This window comes from Podarcis cretensis, assembly GCF_951804945.1.
Source record: "Podarcis cretensis genome assembly, chromosome: 18".
Classification (NCBI taxonomy): Eukaryota; Metazoa; Chordata; class Lepidosauria; order Squamata; family Lacertidae; genus Podarcis; species Podarcis cretensis.
The window spans coordinates 9,941,939-9,960,251 of record NC_137188.1 but is presented as its reverse complement, the minus strand read 5'-3'; positions in this window follow the sequence as shown (position 1 = coordinate 9,960,251).

Here is an 18,313-nt window from a genome sequence, read left to right as displayed (position 1 = left end):
CTGCAACTATAATTATTATTATTATTTATACACCTCCCATGTAGCTGGGTTTCCCCAGCCACTTTGGCAGCTTTCAACAGAATATTAAAAACACGATAAAATATCATACATTAAAAACTTCCCTAAACAGGGCTGCCTTCAGATGTCTTCTAAAAGTCAGATCGTTGTTTATTTCCTTGACATCTGGTGGGAGGGTGTTCCACAGGGTGGGTGCCACCACTGAGAAGGCCCTCTGCCTGGTTCCCTGTAACCTCACTTCTCGCAGGGAGGGAACCACCAGAAGGCCCCCAGAGCTGGACCTCAGTGTCTGGGCTGAACAATGGGGGTGGAGATGCTCCTTCAGGTATACTGGGCCATTTAGGTCTTTCAAGGTCAGCACCAACACTTTGAATTGTGCTTGGAAACATCCTGGGAGCCAATGTAGGTCTTTCAGGACCGCTGTTATGTGGTCTTGGCGGCTGCTCCCAGTCACCAGTCTAGCTGCCGCATTCTGGATTAGTTCTAGTTTCCAGGTCACCTTCAAAGGGAGCCCCACGGAGAGCGCATTGCAGGAGTCCAAGCAGGAGATAACCAGAGCACGCACCACTCTGGTGAGACAGTCTGTGGGCAGGGAGGGTCTCAGCCTGCGTACCAGATGGAGCTGGTAGACAGCCGTCCTGGACACAGAATTGACCTGCGCCTCCATGGACAGTTCCATCTGGTACATAGGATGAGACCCTCCCTGCCTGCAGACTGTCTGGAAGCCTTTAATGTTTGATGTGTTACGGTATTTTAATATTTTGTTGGAAGCTGCCCAGAGTGGCTGGGGAAGCCCAGCCAGATGGGCAGGGTATAAATAATAAATTATTATTATTATTATTATTATTATTATTATACAACGAGTAGTCCCATCAGGGTCACCCTTCCACAATTGCAGAGATGCACAGAGCCCTCTCGGTCTCCCACTCCCCACCCTACCCAACCCCCCGTTGGGTACCAAATGCTGTATACAGAACAAACAAGGCCTCCCTGGAGTGTTGCACAAAGCACAAACATCTGGGAATCCGATCGAAGCCAAGAAATCGTTCGGAGTCGTGGCCTCTCTAAGAGAGAAAACAAAGAGATGTGCTTTTCCCACTGCCCTTTGTCGACTGGGGAAAACCTTCTGGCAAAACGCCTCCTGCATGTTTTGGGACGGTGAGACACGGTTATTGAGCTGTGCCTTATGATCTCTCTGCGTTTCTGCTCGAAGGGTTTTCCTTCTTTCCTTTCTTTCTAGGTTTGTAAATCCGAGTGTTGAAACTGAGCTTGATGGTTTTCCGAGCGCGATTAATTATACCTGCTGGGGAAACCTCCTCTCCCGTAAAATGGAGACGTCTTTCCACTCTTCCCAGAAACCCTTTTGGTCCCAGAGGCTTTGACAGCGATGAGGAGACCCCTGTTTTTAACTTCCAACCCCCCCAGTTCCTCTGTTCCACCTTTCCTCAATTCAACCCAAGCTCTGCTTCTCTCAGCCGCTGATTAAAATAAACAGATCAGCCTTCGGTCTGAAACCCCAGAAGACAGTAAACAGACACAGAGAAGCAAAATAATAAAGCCCATCTCTGCAAGCGGTGGTTGAGGCGATGGGAAAACAATAATCCAGACATCTTTTAATCTCTCTTGGGTTACTGTAGAGCAGGACCAAGTGCAGGACCTCAAGGGGCACTGAAATTTGGGTTAATCCCCTCTTGCTTTCTCCCCCACCCAAATACCTTGTTAACAGAGTGCCAACTGATTTTTTTAAATATATATTTATATATACAGATACAAAACCGTCTCTTCATTTTACTGTTGCTTGCGAAAGCCTCAGGCTTTTGGAGTTTGTTTGCCTGCCAAACAAAGGAGATAATCTTGTTGGAGTGTGTGTGTGTGTGTGGATTTGGGGAAACAACAATCTTTGCTTGCTCTTATTTCTATTGCACCTGAATTAACCTACCTATTTAATCTCTCTATCAAATCTGTTTTATCGGGTGTCTTCTGCATGGTTGCTGCTCGGAGATGTTGCAAGCACAGCAGTCCGCCTTCCTGTTGCCCTCTTGGCAAACAATTTGCTTATTGATTGTTTATAATAATAATAACTAATGATGGTAATATTTTTTTTGGGGGGGGGAGGGCCGTGAACTTCTGTCAGCTGTATTTTGACTTTGTGCAGTTTGGACAGTGGCAGGTGAATTTTGAGTGTAACCTCTACAAAATGCTTTCCCCCCTATGATCCGATGATTCCTTGTTACTGTATTATCAGTTGGTTCCTATTTCATAGTTATAACAATGATTGTTATTGTTTTTTAATATATTATATATATATATATATATATATATATATATATATATATATATATATATATAAAAGACTTTTACACAGAGCATGGGATTTCTAAACATTTCTCCAAGTTCTTGAATGTGCATGGAGTGATTTTTTTTTCTGGTCTCGTTTTCTGGTTTCAACTCACGGAGCAGAACAGAGCTGGGGGGGGGGCTCCTTCCTCAGCCTAAGAGCCACAGCCCCCTTTTCTTAAGAAAATCCTCACCTGCAAGGGGGAGGCCAAGGTAAGGGGTGGCGGCAGACTTGAGCGAGCTTCATAGCCAAGTTGAGCCAAGATGATCAGAGAGCGGCTGGGTAAAGGTTGCAACAACACCCCAGTCCTAGTCCGGTGCTGTAACCATTGAACCTCGCTGCCTCTCAACTGGTGTACGGCAGCTGGGACACTGAGTGCCTTAAAGGTAAAGGGACCCCTGACCGTTAGGTCCAATCATGGACGACTCTGGGGTTGCGGCGCTCATCTCGCTTTATTGGCCAAGGGAGCCGGCGTACAGCTTCCGGGTTGTGTGGCCAGCAGGACTAAGCCGCTTCTGTCGAACCAGAGCAGCGCACGGAAACGCCGTTTACCTTCCCGCTGGAGTGACACCTATTTATCTACTTGCACTCTGATGTGCTTTTGAACTGCTAGGTTGGCAGGAGCAGGGACCGAGCGACGGGAGCTCACCCTCTCGTGGGGATTTGAACCGCCGACCTTCTGATCAACAAGTCCTAGGCTCTGTGGTTTAGCCCACAGCAGTACCCATGTCCCATCTGAGTGCCTTATTATGAAAGCCTATATTCCATGGGTGCGAAGCATTTTTTCAGCCTGAAGGGCATCTTTCCCCAGGTCAGTGAGGGGAGTGGCTTGGATGGAGACGGTGTGGCCTGGGGAAAGGGGCGTGGCCTGATAGAAAGTGACGCAGGAGGCGCTGTGGTCTAAACCCCTGAGCATCTTGGGATTGCTGATCGGAAGGTCAGAGGTTTGAATCCCTGCAACAGGGTGAGCTCCCGTTGCTCTGTCCCAGCTCCTGCCAACCTAGCAGTTCAAAAGCACATCAAAGTGCAAGTAGATAAATAGGTACCACTGCAGCGGGAAGGTAAACAGCATTTCCGTGTGGTCTGGTTTCCGTCACGGTGTCCCGTTGTGCCAGAAGCGGTTTAGTCCTGCTGGCCACATGACCCGGAAAGCTGTCTGTGGACAAATGCCGGCTCCTTCAGCCTGAAAGTGAGATGAGCGCCCGCAACCACATAGTCGCCTTTGACTGGACTTAACCGTCCAGGGGTAGTTTACCTTTTTACCTTCTTTATTGAATTGGGGACCTGAGGTTTCCCATCCCCCCCGGAATAAGGAAATAACCCCTGTTCCCCACAAATCGCAGCTACTTCACCTCGCAAGCTGCATTGCCTGCTGGCCTGCCTGATGAATCGAAACCATCCCCAAAGGAGGTGGATTTGTGGCCTGAAATGTTGGGAAGATAGAGTAACGGCAGTTTGGACCATCTGGGGGCTTTGAAGCAGGACAAAATGGAAACGTCCTCACCTGGCCTGCCCTACGCAGTACGAAAACCAGCTTCTGGAATCTGCAAGTTTGTTTTCTTGGGCTTGCTGATCAGAAGGTCGGCGGTTCGAATCCCCGCAATGGGGTGAGCTCCCGTTGCTTGGTCCCAGCTCCTGCCAACCTAGCAGTTCGAAAGCACGTCAAAGTGCAAGTAGATAAATAGGTACCACTCCGGTGGGAAGGTAAACGGCGTTTTCGTGCGCTGCTTTGGTTTGCCAGAAGTGGCTTAGTCCTGCTGGCCACATGACCCGGAAGCTGTACGCCGGCTCCCTCGGCCAATAAAGCGGGATGAGCACCACAACCCCAGAGTCGGACATGACTGGACCTAATGGTCAGGGGTGCCTTTACCTTTACCCACTCCGCTCCACACCACTCATTTACTTAATGAGTAAATGCAAGCAGCTGATTCCTCGCAAATTTGAATTTAGGGCAATTCATCTGGATTCATCCCGATCAGGAGTTGAAATTTGCGATGGCATCAGAAATGCAGTCTGGAGAGGGAGGAGAATGATGCCCTCCATCTCCCTGTCCCCCTCATCCCCTGCAAGTGGAAATCCTTGTTCTCCATCTTTGAACAATTTATCTGTGTTCTGTCCTTCCAGTGAGCACTCAGGGCTGATTTCCTTCAGAATGGAGAGGTTTGATCTTCTTGCAGTCCATGGGACTCTCAAGAGTCTCCTCCAGCACCAGAATTCAAAAGCATCCATTCTTCGGCCATCAGCCTTCTTTATGGTCCAGCTCTCACTTCCATACATCACTACTGGGAAAACCAGAGCTTTAACTATACGGACCTTTGTTGGCAAGGTGATGTCTCTGCTTTTTAAGTTGCTGTCTAGGTTTGTCCTTAGGAATCCGCAAACCGGGATCCCTCCTTACTCAAACAAACAAAGGATCGTTAATAGCTCGCATTAAGCATCCGTTAAAAAAAAAAATAAAGTAAAAGAAGTAAGAATAAATATGAGGGGAAGCCAAAGAGGAAATGTTATACAATCTCACTGTTAAAAAAATAAATAAAATTATCGCTGCGCTTGGGTAATGCACATCAATAAAGGAAGCTGGTTAAATGAGCTAATTAGTGGGTGATTGTCTGGAATTAAGGCCACTTCAGAAGGAAAGTGGATGAGATTGAAGCGTGGAGGAGACCTCAGGGAGATTTCCCCGGCTGCAGAAAGTGCATCAGGAGGGAGAAACATTGGGATAACCGAGTTTAAGTCCTTTTGCTAATCCTGTCACCAGGGATTGCCGTGGTTAAGCCTTGGCGTAGGGCTGCCATATTTTGGAGAGCAAAAAAGAGGACAATTCTCATTTTAATTACCCCCTAGGGTGGTGCTGTGGGTTAAAGACAGAGCCTAGGATTGCCGATGAGAAGGTCGGCGGTTCGAATCCCCACAATGACGGGGTGAGCTCCCGTTGCTTGGTCCCTTCTCCTGCCAACCTAGCAATTCGAAAGCACACCAGTGCAAGTAGATAAATAGGTACCACTCCGGCGGGAAGGTAAACGGCATTTCCGTGCGTTGCTCTGGTTCGCCAGAAGCGGCTTAGTCCTGCTGGCCACATGACCCGGAAGCTGTATGCCGGCTCCCTCGGCCAGTAAAGCAAGATGAGCGCCGCAACTCCAGAGTCGGCCACGACTGGACTTAATGGTCAGGGCTCCCTTTACCTTTACCTATTATTATTACTAGATCTCTGCTTCAACCCCCCCCCCCGGCCTCTCCAGATAGGGCTGGCAGAGACTCTGCCCAAACCGGTAGAGCGCTGCTGTCGGTTATTGCAGATGGCCCTAAACCAGGCTCAGCATAAGCCAGCTTCCTGTGTGGCTGTTTAAGCCAACCCTTTGTTCATAGTCATGTGGACTAGAACCTTGTTTTGTTTTAAAGGGAAATGTAACTGCTCGGTGGTTGGGCCTCTGGCTTGCATGGAGAAGATATTATTATTATTATTACTCCAGGCATAGGCCGGCAATCAAACAGTAAACGACGTAATGCCAGCGAAGTTAACTCTTTAGTGAAAGAATTGAAAGGTCTGGCCCAAAGAGGAACTTGCGAAGACCGAAGGACCCCAGTCTACATTAAATAAAGAGAGAACTTTCTTGCTCGCTGAGACGTTGGCTCTTCCCATCGTCGTAGGAAGCAGGGAGGCTGGTTTAAAGAGCAAAGGAGAAAAAGAATGTTACGGAAAAATCTGGGTGTGAGGCTGCTCAGTCACCCAGCTCGTTGTGCAGAGCCCGCGGGTCCCTGCGGAATAAAGGAAGGAGTCCAGCCAACCAGAGCAAATAGCTGTAGACCAAAGTTTATTGCGCAATAGGTTCAAAGAGCAAATTTTGAACCCTGAGGATGGGGTGGCAAAGACTTTTAAAACTTTCCCACCATATCCCAGAATACAGCATCATTTCTACATCACTGACATGTCACAAAAGGGGAGGGGTTAACCTTGGCAAACATGTCCAGACAAGTCCTTGGTACCAGATTAGCATAAGCGGACATGGCAGGGCAAGACTCAGGTATAAGATGAGCATAGACAAATATGTCTTAAGTACCCACCACCCAAAAGTACAATAGAAGTTCCTTTGCATGTCTGGAGCCTGAGGCGAGTCAGGTGATGAGATTTGGCTTCCTTTGGCTAACAATGAGCCCAGAAATTGTCACCTCTGGGAACTTCCTGGAGTCCCTTTTCAAGGGGAAAATAGCTTTGGAATGGGGGGAATTGGGAAAGGAGATGATTTTATATTATTTTTAAAGCTAGATAACTTCCCTGAGCTGTCAAGTTGAAAGGATACATTCAGGCATAATATTTGTAATATTTAACTTTAAAGATGTCCCCCCCCCCCCGTAATTTCCTTAACAAGAAAGAGCAAGAGCTTTCTTTCTTGGCAAGAGACAGCTGGAAGCTTTTTGCGAAATCTCCCATCCAACTGGTTCCACGGATGCTCCTGACAGAACCGGGAGATTGATGAATCCCGCAGACAAGAGAAAGAATTGCACTCTGTTCTACTCTGCTTAAGGACAGCTGCGGAAAAGGCAGTAAAACAGACACAGAGGGAAGACGGCAAGCTGTTTTATTGCTAGGAGCCCGCGGGCAAAAGAACCAGCTTTTGTTTTTAAAAATCCACCAATGGGCAGGTTGCGCTTTCTGCAAAGCTGTGCGGTGTGGATGTTTACCTCTTTTTTTTTGCAGCGTCCGCAGAATGCTTCGCTCCTCCGCTAGAAAGAGTGGCGGTGGGTTTAACAGCCCCTTTCTTCTGAAATATTGTCTGGAGGACGGAATCAAGATGTGAAATGATTTGCAAAGGAGGGCAAAACTGTTTTGGGTTTTCTCCCTGTCTCTAATATTTCCCCATCTTAAACTCAGTTGGCAAGGCTGCGTTTTTGAAGTCCTCGTGAAATTTCACCAGCAATTTTTTAGAGAGGGTGTCTCCTAAATATTTACATGCCCTGTACAATTCCCCCCCCCAAAATAAACGTTTGTTGTTGTTTTTTTGCAAAGCAATTTCCTCCTAAATCATGGATTCCCCCATCTTATTTACATCAATCTAATGCACACTTGGACCCCAGTGTATGAATTTTGTACCCATTTGTTCCCTGGAGAACTGTGTTGCGAAATTCATAGAATTGCAAAATTGTAGAGGGGAAACCATGGGTGATTTAGTCCAACCCCCTGCAATAATAATAATAATAATAATAATAATAATAATAATAATAATAAATTATAAAAAGCAGAAACACCACCTTCCTGACAAAGGTCCGTATAGTTAAAGCTATGGTCTTCCCAGTAGTGATGTATGGAAGTGAGAGCTGGACCATAAAGAAGGCTGATGGCCGAAGAATGGATGCTTTTGAATTCTGGTGCTGGAGGAGACTCTTGAGAGTCCCATGGACTGCAGGAAGATCCAACCTCTCCATTCGGAAGGAAATCAGCCCTGAGTGCTCACTGGAAGGACAGATCCTGAAGCTGAGGCTCCAAGACTTTGGCCACCTCATGAGAAGAGAAGACTCCCTGGAAAAGACCCTGATGTTGGGAAAGATGGAGGGCACAAGGAGAAGGGGACGACAGAGGACGAGATGGTGGGACAGTGTTCTCGAAGCTACCAGCATGAGTTTGACCAAACTGCGGGAGGCAGTGGAAGACAGGAGTGCCTGGCGTGCTCTGGTCCAGGGGGTCACAAAGAGTCGGACACGACAAAACGATTAAACACCAACATATTATTTATACCCCACCCATCTGGCTGGGTTTCTCCAGCCACTCTGGGCGGCTTCCAACAGAATATTAAAATACAATAGCCTATTAAACATCAAAAGCTTCCCTGAACAGGTCTGCCTTCAGATGTCTTCTAAAAGTCTTCTAAAATGCAGGAATCACAGCCAAAGAATCCCCGATAGAAGAACAAATTGTTACAGGTGGCTGTGCTTTGGGTTCACAGATTAGCTAAGATTCCTGCATTGCAGAGGATTTCACTAAATGACGCTCCCAACTCTACAATTCTGCGATTCTTCTGGAAAGCGCAAATTAGGTGGGTTTGTTTTGAAGGCAAACTGAATTGAATCCTCTCCCGTCTCTAGCAGGGTGGTGGGAAATCTATCTCCCTGTGCTTTTAGTTAGAGTTATTGACCTGATGCTGAAAGCAACACGCTTGTTTAAAGACCACTTAGTTCACAGCAGGGGTGAGATTCGAACCAGGAACTTGCTTAGCCATTTTTATTTTTATTTATTGAATTTATATACTGGTCTATACCCAGAAGAGATGCGGGTGGCGCTGTGGGTTAAACCACAGAGCCTAGGACTTGCCGATCAGAAGGTCGGCGGTTCGAATCCCCGCAATGACGGGGTGAGCTCCCGTTGCTCGGTCCCTGCTCCTGCCCACCTAGCAGTTCGAAAGCACATCAAAGTGAAAGTAGATAAATAGGTACCACTCCGGCGGGAAGGTAAATGGTGTTTCCGTGCGCTGCTCTGGTTCGCCGAAAGCGGCTTCGTCATGCTGGCCACATGACCCGGAAGCTGTACGCCGGCTCCCTCGGCCAATAAAGCGAGATGAGCGCCGCAACCCCAGAGTCGGCCACGACTGGACCTAGTGGTCAGGGGTCCCTTTACCTTTTATACACAGAGGTCTCAGAGCAGTTCACAGAAAAGATCACAATATATAAAATCAAAACAATAACACCCCCCCAAAAAAAAACCAGGCACATTTTAAAAGGGTATAGGGATGTCAAGCAGATCAACCAAAGGCCTGGTTGAAAAGGAGCGTTTTCGCCTGGCATCTAAAGGTGTGTAATGAAGACACCAGGTGAACTTCCCTGGGGAGAGCGTTCCACAGATGGAGAGCCACCACAAAGAAGGCCCCGTTCTCGTGTTGCCACCCTCCAGACCTCTCAAGGAGGGGGCACATGAAGGAAGTCCTCAGAAGATGATCTCAGGGTCCGGGTAGGTTCATATGGAAAGAGGCGGTCATTGAGGTATTATGGTCTTGAGCCGTTTAAGGCTTTGTAGGTCAAAAACCAGCACTTTGAATTGGGCCATCACACCACCTTTCCTGCATCTTCTATTTGGGGTATTCGTTTTTCTTAATATTCTGTTGGGAGCCGGCCAGAGTGGCTGGGCAAACCCAGCCGGATGGGCGGGGTATAAATAATAAATTATTATCGTAATTATTATTGTTGTTGTTGCATTTCGCCTCCAAAGAACTCAAGGTGGTGTATTCAGATAGCCACCCCCCCCCTTCCCCATTTTATTCCCACAATGTCCTTGTAAGGTAAGTCAGGCTGAGAGAAAATTGAGAGATTGTAACCATGGTTTCCCCACAAGTCCCATCCCATGGGTAGGCAAACTAAAGCCTGGGGGCTGGATCCGGACTAATCGCCTTCTCAATCCAGCCCGTGGACTGTCCGGGAATCAGCGTGTTTTTACATGACGAGAATGTGCCCTTTTATTTAAACTGCATCTCTGGGTTATTTGTGGGGCCTGCCTGGTGTTTTTACATGAGTGAAATGTGTGCTTTTATTTAAAATGCATCTCTGGGTTATTTGTGGGGCATAGGAATTCGTTCATTCCCCCCCCCCAAAAAAATATAGTCTGCCCCCCCCCAGGGTCTGAGGGACAGTGGACCAGACCGGTGCTGAAAAAGTTTGCTGATGGCCTAGCCCAACGCTCCGACCACTATGCCGCACCACCCAACCAGATTTCCTGGCCGCTTGATCAGATAATAGCTTGGCTGTTGATATTGCTTCAAACAAAATGGTGGTGGTGGGGTCTCCCTTGATTCTGCATCTTTGGGCCACTGAAAACATAATTGGGTTGTTTTGCTTTTTTAAAAAAGGCTGTTGCTTTTTAAAAATAAAGGTGATTTTACAAAGGCTATTTATTTATAAAGGGTGTTTTTAGGCTTCGCTGCCAGCCGCAGACAAGCAAGTGGCAGTGTCACTTTCTAGAGACAGAGTTCGTCTTGCTGTCAAGCCTTTTATATTGGATTGCCAGGGATGTGATTGCTGCTCCACAAAAACCAACGAGCTCTCCACAATTTTGGTGTAGGTGTGATTGCAGAGTGCTGTGTCCACTCAGAAGCAATAAGATGAACGTCCATGGCCATTCTTCCCTGCCAAAAAAATTGTGATCTATTCAACAAAGGTCCGTAGAGTTCAAGCTATGGTTTTCCCAGTAGTGATGTTTGGAAGTGAGAGCTGGATCATAAAGAAGGCTGATGGCCGAAGAATGGATGCTTTTGAATTCTGGTGCTGGAGGAGACTCTTGAGAGTCCCATGGACTGCAAGAAGATCAAACCTCTCCATTCTGAAGGAAATCAGCCCTGAGTGCTCACTGGAAGGACAGATCCTGAAGCTGAGGCTCCAAGACTTTGGCCACCTCATGAGAAGAGAAGACTCCCTGGAAAAGACCCTGATGTTGGGAAAGACGGAGGGCACAAGGAGAAGGGGACGACGGAGGATGAGATGGTTGGACAGTGTTCTCGAAGCTACGAACATGAGTTTGACCAAACTGCGGGAGGCAGTGGAAGACAGGAGTGCCTGGCGTGCTCTGGTCCAGGGGGTCACAAAGAGGCGGACATGACTAAACAACAACAACATTCAACCCTGAGTTAAAAAGGTAAAGGGACCCCAACCGTTAGGTCCAGTTGTGGCTGACTCTGGGGTTGCGGCGCTCATCTCACTTTATTGGCCGAGGGAGCCGGCGTACAGCTTCCGGGTCATGTGGCCAGCATGACTAAGCTGCTTCTGGCGAACCAGAGCAGCGCATGGAAACGCTATTTACCTTCCCGCCAGAGTGGTACCTATTTATCTACTTGCACTTTGACGTGCTTTCATACTGCTAGGTTGGCAGAAGCAGGGACCAAGAAGCGAGGTTACAGGGAACCAGGCAGAGGGCCTTCTCAGTGGTGGCACCCGCCCTGTGAAACGCCCTCCCATCAGATGTCAAGGAAATAAACAAAGATCTGACTTTTAGAAGACATCTGCCTGGTTCCCTGTAACCTCACTTCTCGCAGGGAGGGAACTGCCAGAAGGCCCTTCAGAGCTGGACCTCAGTGTCTGGGCAGAACGATGGGGATGAAGACGCTCCTTCAGGTATGATCTGGGTGCTATTCCACACCCTGGCAAATCCCCTCTTTCTATCCTGTCTCAAAAACGTGCCGGTATCCCATGAACCAAACCCTTCCCTCTCAGAGGTTGGAATGCTTGTGAACCTTCTGTGTCACCCATCAAGCAGCTTGGTCAGCTGAGCCAATGGCCTGGTCATTTCTCAAACCCGGTTTCCAGTCGTATGTGGCGCTAGCAGGCCCCGGACACCGATTCGTTGCTTTCAGCGGGGGGAAACGGTTTGATCCTGGAGGTAAACTACCCTTTTATAAACGTGCAGACCATTCCTTTCGTTAAAAGCTCTGCAAATGGCTCCGTAATTTGGGAAGGGGGGGGGGGGAGAGAAACAAATGTTGTTATTGTTGTTGTTTAGTCATTTAGTCGTGTCTGCCTCTTCGTGGCCCCCTGGACCAGAGCACGCCAGGCACTCCTGTCTTCCACTGCCTCCCACAGTTTGCTCGGTCCCTGCTCCTGCCCACCTAGCAGTTCGAAAGCACGTCAAAGTGCAAGTAGATAAATAGGTACCGCTCTGGCGGGAAGGTAAACAGCATTTCCGTGCGCTGCTCTGGTTCGCCAGAAGCGGCTTAGTCCTGCTGGCCACATGACCCGGAAGCTGTATGCCGGATCCCTCGGCCAATAAAGCGAGATGAGCGCCACAACCCCAGAGTTGTCCACGAGTGGACCTAACGGTCGGGGTCCCTTTACCTTTTTAACTCAGGGTTGAATGTTGTTGTTGTTTAGTCATGTCCACCTCTTTCAGACCCCCTGGACCAGAGCACGCCAGGCCCTCCTGTCTTCCACTGCCTCCCGCAGTTTTGGTCAAACTCATGTTCGTAGCTTCGAGAACACTGTCCCACCATCTCGTCCTCTGTCGTCCCTTTCTCCCTGTGCCCTCCATCTTTCCCAACATCAGGGTCTTTTCCAGGGAGTCTTCTCTTCTCATGAGGTGGCCAAAGTCTTGGAGCCTCAGCTTCAGGATCTGTCCTTCCAGTGAGCACTCAGGGCCGATTTCCTTCCGAATGGAGAGGTTTGATCTTCTTGCAGTCCATGGGACTCTCAAGAGTCTCCTCCAGCACCAGAGAAACAAATAAGCAGGCGTTTTGAAACGCGGCAGCTTTGCTGATACCTCTCTTTGCCACCTGCCACCCCCCTGCTGGCTATGTTGTCAGGATGCTGGGGTGTCTCAACAGGATGCTATTTTTAATTGCTCCCTGCCGCGCTGCACCACTTTTCTTATGCACCGAGGTGCTGTTGTGGCTGCAGGGGAGGAGGCGTGGTTGAGGCTTGTTTCCCAGACGAGAGAGAGAGCATCAACGCTCAGACCAAGTCTGAACAATAACCAGATTGACAGCTGACACTCAGATTCTCCACTCCCCTGCCAGAACGAAGCTTCAGGGTGGCATTTGGCGCTGTGGGTTAAAGCCTTAGCGCCTAGGGCTTGCCGATCGAAAGGTCGGCGGTTCGAATCCCTGCGGCGGGGTGCGCTCCCGCTGCTCGGTCCCAGCGCCTGCCAACCTAGCAGTTCGAAAGCACCTCCGGGTGCAAGTAGATAAATAGGGACCGCTTACCAGCGGGAAGGTAAACGGCGTTTCCGTGTGCGGCTCTGGCTCGCCAGAGCAGCGATGTCACGCTGGCCACGTGACCCGGAAGTGTCTCCGGACAGCGCTGGCCCCTGGCCTCTTGAGTGAGATGGGCGCACAACCCCAGAGTCTGTCAAGACTGGCCCGTACGGGCAGGGGTACCTTTACCTTTACCTTTACAACTCCCCACTGCGCCAAAGATTCTTCTCGTAGGAAGCTTGACAAGTTTTATACATGTGCCAGCCAGTGCTATTTTTCTAGAAAATAAAAATATATATGATAAAATATATTTATTAGGTATTCCCTTTGCAGCTGAAAGGGGAAGCGGAGACAGGCTGTCACCTCCAAAATATAGGACATAGGTCTTCAACCAGTGAGGGCCAGTACAGTCCATAATGTCCTGGAGAACATCTCCTGGCAGCTTTGGGGGTGCAATTATCTGTTCTATCGGAACTTGTTGTCTTTGTCCATGGAGTTTTTTAATGAGGGTGAAAGAGGACAGTGCAAAATATGGTCTGAAGCTCAACATCAAAAAAACGAAGATCATGGCCACTGGTCCCATCACCTCCTGGCAAAGAGAAGGGGAAGAAATGGAGGCAATGAGAGATTTTACTTTCTTGGGCTCCATGATCACTGCAGATGGTGACGTCAATCACGAAATTAAAAGACGCCTGCTTCTTGGGAGAAAAGCGATGACAAACCTAGACAGCATCCTAAAAAGCAGAGACACCACCTTGCTGAGAAAGGTCCGTATAGTTAAAGCTATGGTTTTCCCAGTAGTGATGTATGGAAGTGAGAGCTGGACCATCAAGAAGGCTGATGGCCAAAGAATGGATGCTTTTGAATTCTGGTGCTAGAGGAGACTCTTGAGAGTCCCATGGACTGCAAGAAGATCCAACCTCTCCATTCTGAAGGAAATCAGCCCTGAGTGCTCACTGGAAGGACAAATCCTGAAGCTGAGGCTCCAATTCTTTGGCCACCTCATGAGAAGAGAAGACTCCCTGGAAAAGACCCTGATGTTGGGAAAGATGGAGGGCACAAGGAGAAGGGGACGACGGAGGACGAGATGGTGGGACAGTGTTCTCGAAGCTACCAGTGTGAGTTTGACCAAACTGCGGGAGGCAGTGGAAGACAGGAGGGCCTGGCATGCTCTGGTCCAGGGGGTCACGAAGAGTCGGACACAACTAAACGACTCAACAACAACAATAACAACAACCGGAACTTGAGGTCCATAGAAGTAGTGAGGATCCACAGCAGGGTCTCTAGCAAGGCAGGACCCTGGATAGCTCCCAGTGTAGTGGAGCTTGAGAAGATGTTGTCTCAGCAAACGCAGAGCCTAGCTGTGTCACAGATAAGCTCAGGCTGATCAGACCAAAGGAGCCCCCCCCCCTTCCTGTCTGGACTAGGACGATGCTCTTCTGATCAGATGCTCACCCCATCAATTCTCACAAGCGTTGCAGAAGAATGGCAACAGCCATTTTCAAAAATAAGATACTTATTTCCTTTTATATATAAAGTGGATGTGATCTGTGCAAGAAGCACATTCGCAACCTGAAGCGCCGTGTGTGCGCACACATGGGACATGATTCGGCGCTTCTGCGCATGTGCAAGCGCCGAAACTCAGAAGTAACCAGTTCCGGTATTTCCGGGTTCGGTGCGCAACCCAAAATCGCGCAACCCAAGGTATAACTGTATATAAAACAATTTTTATTGGTTTTGCAATTTAGTTTTACATTCACAAAAAGAAAAAAAGAAAATCGAAATTTATAGAATTCTCTGAATTCTCAGACTTCCATCCTGCGTTCTCTGAGGGTCCTCTAGTAACCATTTTCACTGCATATCATATTATCCTCCATTTAGCCACAAATCTCTGTTTTCTCCTATAGTTCTTTTCACATTGCAAGCATTATTTCAATCCTGCTAACGTTTTTAACTGTTTACAGTGTTCTGTCAAATATATTACAATTCCCCCCTCCCCAGTCTTTATTGAAGTTTTTATCGTCCTGATTGTCCCCAGTCATTTTGGCCATCTCAGCATAGACCATCAGTCCAAATTCCTCAATTTCTGGGAATGGAGTTGAGAGATTTTGGCTTCTGTGGCAGAGATCTGTTGCAACGTATTTGTGTAGCGCCCTGTGTCTTGACGTTTGATTGAAAGACGGGTCCCTGCCCCAAGGGGGCTTGCAAATTGTACTGTGGAGAGTGTAGTAACTTATGGTCTCTGTGTGTGGTTTGGGAGCTGCAAGGCCAGGGGGAAAAACAATGCTGTCCAGGGTTGTAAAGACTGCGGAGAGAATAATTGGGTGCACTCTTTCCACCTTGGATCAAATCTACGCTTCCAGGTGCCAGAAGAAAGCTGCAGAGATAGCGCAGGATAGTGCACACCCCGGAAATGATCTCTTTCAGCTTCTGCCTTCTGGAAGAAGGTATAGGGTTATAAAGGCCAGGACTAGCCACCTGAGAAACAGTTTCTACGCAAATGCAATTCTGGTTCTAAATGCAGCATAAGGGGTCTCTATAGTATAGTGTATTTCAAAATGGGGTTTCAGAGTTTTTAGGGGGTTTTGAATGTTTTATGTAGTTTTTCAATTTCTTTGTCCTGCATGGGACAATGACAATAAAGATATCATATATATCATATATCGTATATCGTTTTACTGTCCAATCTTCTCTTGTAGGTATTGTGTCATTCTTCCATCTTTTGGCTAAGAGCATCTTAGCACCCGTAATTCCTAATAAAAAGGCTTCTGGTTTCTTTACAAAAGTTGTTTTGAACATTTTTTAAAGCTCATTATATATCATCTTGATTGGTTTACAGGCCCACCTCGTATGACAAAAGGTGCCCACATTTTTTTCCGGCCAGCCACACGCTCGTTCCTTTTTCCCTTGGGGAAATAGAACAAATTAAATAATAATAATTGGGATGAATCAACCATTCCTGACAATCAGGGGCTTGTTCTCCTAAATAAAGAACTCACTAAGTGTGTGTCGAGAGGAAATGAAGGTGAAAGCAAAATTAGAGCTCATCTGTTTTTTTGTTTTTCCTCCCCCTCCCAGGGAGCAAACCTGAAATGATGATCACTGCTAATTAGAAAATGGGCAGCTGCCAGTTCCTCTCATCCTGACATCTCATCCCGCCACCTTGTCGCAAGTGACGTCATTCGCCCATCCATCCCTTTGGGGCCAGCGATGAGTTGCCAGCCAACTCTACGGAGTGGGGGGCGAGTGTTAAGAAGACTCCCCCAGAGACAAAGCAGAGGGGATCGTGCTCCTCTTTTCAAGCCAGCCGGAGGAGCGCTCATAGGGGGCAGCCCTCGGTGACTCACGCAGCGTTCACACAAACACACAAGCTCTTAAGGGCTGCCAGCCTCTGACAATTCATTAACTCTGGACACAGGTGCGGTGCTTGGAAAAGGGTGGCGGTTTGGATGTTCCTGATCTGCGTTCATTTCCCTTCCTGTTTTCCTCCAGTTATTATAATCGTGTTGGCTGCTTTCTCTGGTCGGCTGGCTTTCTTTAAGCCATTCCATTCGGCTAGCTTAGGGACGCGTGTGGCACTGTGGGTTAAACCACAGAGCCTAGGGCTTGCCGATCAGAAGGTCGGCGGTTTGAGTCCCTGCGATGACGGGGTGAGCTCCCGTTGCTCGGTCCCTGCTCCTGCCCACCTAGCAGTTTGAAAGCACGTCAAAGTGCAAGTAGATAAATAGGTACCGCTCTGGCGGGAAGGTAAACGGCGTTTCCATGCGATGCTCCGGTTCGCCAGAAGCGGCTTAGTCCTGCTGGCCACATGACCCGGAAGCTGTACGCCGGCTCCCTCGGCCAGTAAAGCGAGATGAGCGCCGCAACCCCAGAGTCGGTCACGACTGGACCTAATGGTCAGGGGTCCCTTTACCTTTACCTATGACTGTACTGCTGGAGAGAGGTATTTTTTCTCTTCCCCAAACCAAGTACAGCCACATTTATTTCTTCCCGTTGCCGAATTCAGAGTCTGGGCAAGCGACGCTCCTTCTCTCCCACCCTCCCCGGGGAAGCCCAGCCAAGGCCAGCTGGGAGGAGAGCGAACGAGGGAACATGTTGCCAAGCAGATAGGCATGGTGCTAGTCCATATGGAGACTTGCAGATGTACAGCCATGCGTGGAACTATTCTGGGTTTCGAAGCTGGAAGGGGCGGCTGTTCGCCTTCGCCGCAGAGCGAGGCGGTGTCCCGAGCCAGGAATTAGGTGTTGATTTCATGCGGAGAGGAGCAGACTCAGAGGTGCCCCCAAAGTCAACGCGAGCCTTTAAATATAAGCCTCTCGATCGCCGTCGGCGTTATTTAAAGCACACGGTAATTGAAAAACGGGATGATTAATTGCTCCCACACTGCCAACATCCACTGGGGGTTGTGTTTTTAATTTATTTATTTATGACAAAACATCTCCACTCTTCGAGAATAGAAACTCACAAATGAAAATCTGGGAAAGGTGGAGAGAGAGGGAGATAAACGAGGAACCTACAGAGATCTGGTGACCATCCGAGAAGGCGAAGGAAGACTTAAAGTAGGCATAGGCCCTCCAGATGCTTTTTTGGCCTACAACTCCCATGATCCCTAGCTAACAGGACCAGTGGTCAGGGATGATGGGAATTATAGTCCCAAAACATCTGGAGGGCAGAGTTTGCCTAGGCCTGACTTAAAGGGAGCGAAGAAACTTTGGAATTTGTGAGGATTTGCTCTTACAGAGGATTCCTGTAACCCTCGAGATGGAACTGTGGAACAATGGTCACCTTCCTAAAGGTAAAGGTAAAGGTACCCCTGCCCGTACAGGCCAGTCTTGACAGACTCTGGGGTTGTGCGCCCATCTCACTTAAGAGGCCAGGGGCCAGCGCTGTCCGGAGACACTTCCGGGTCACGTGGCCAGCGTGACATCGCTGCTCTGGCCAGAGCCAGAGCCGCACACGGAAACGCCGTTTACCTTCCCGCTGGTAAGCGGTCCCTATTTATCTACTTGCACCCGGAGGTGCTTTCGAACTGCTAGGTTGGCAGGCGCTGGGACCGAGCAGCGGGAGCGCACCCCGCCGCAGGGATTCGAACCGCCGACCTTTCGATCGGCAAGCCCTAGGCGCTGAGGCTTTAACCCACAGCGCCACCTGCGTCCCTGGTCACCTTCCTAGATGTCTTTAAAAGACAAATTCGCGGAGGCAGGGCTGGATTAAGACCTTTAGAGGCCCTAAAATGTATTGTATGTTGGTGCCCCCATAAACAGCAATAACCCATGAAACAAAATTTTGTTTTTTTGAA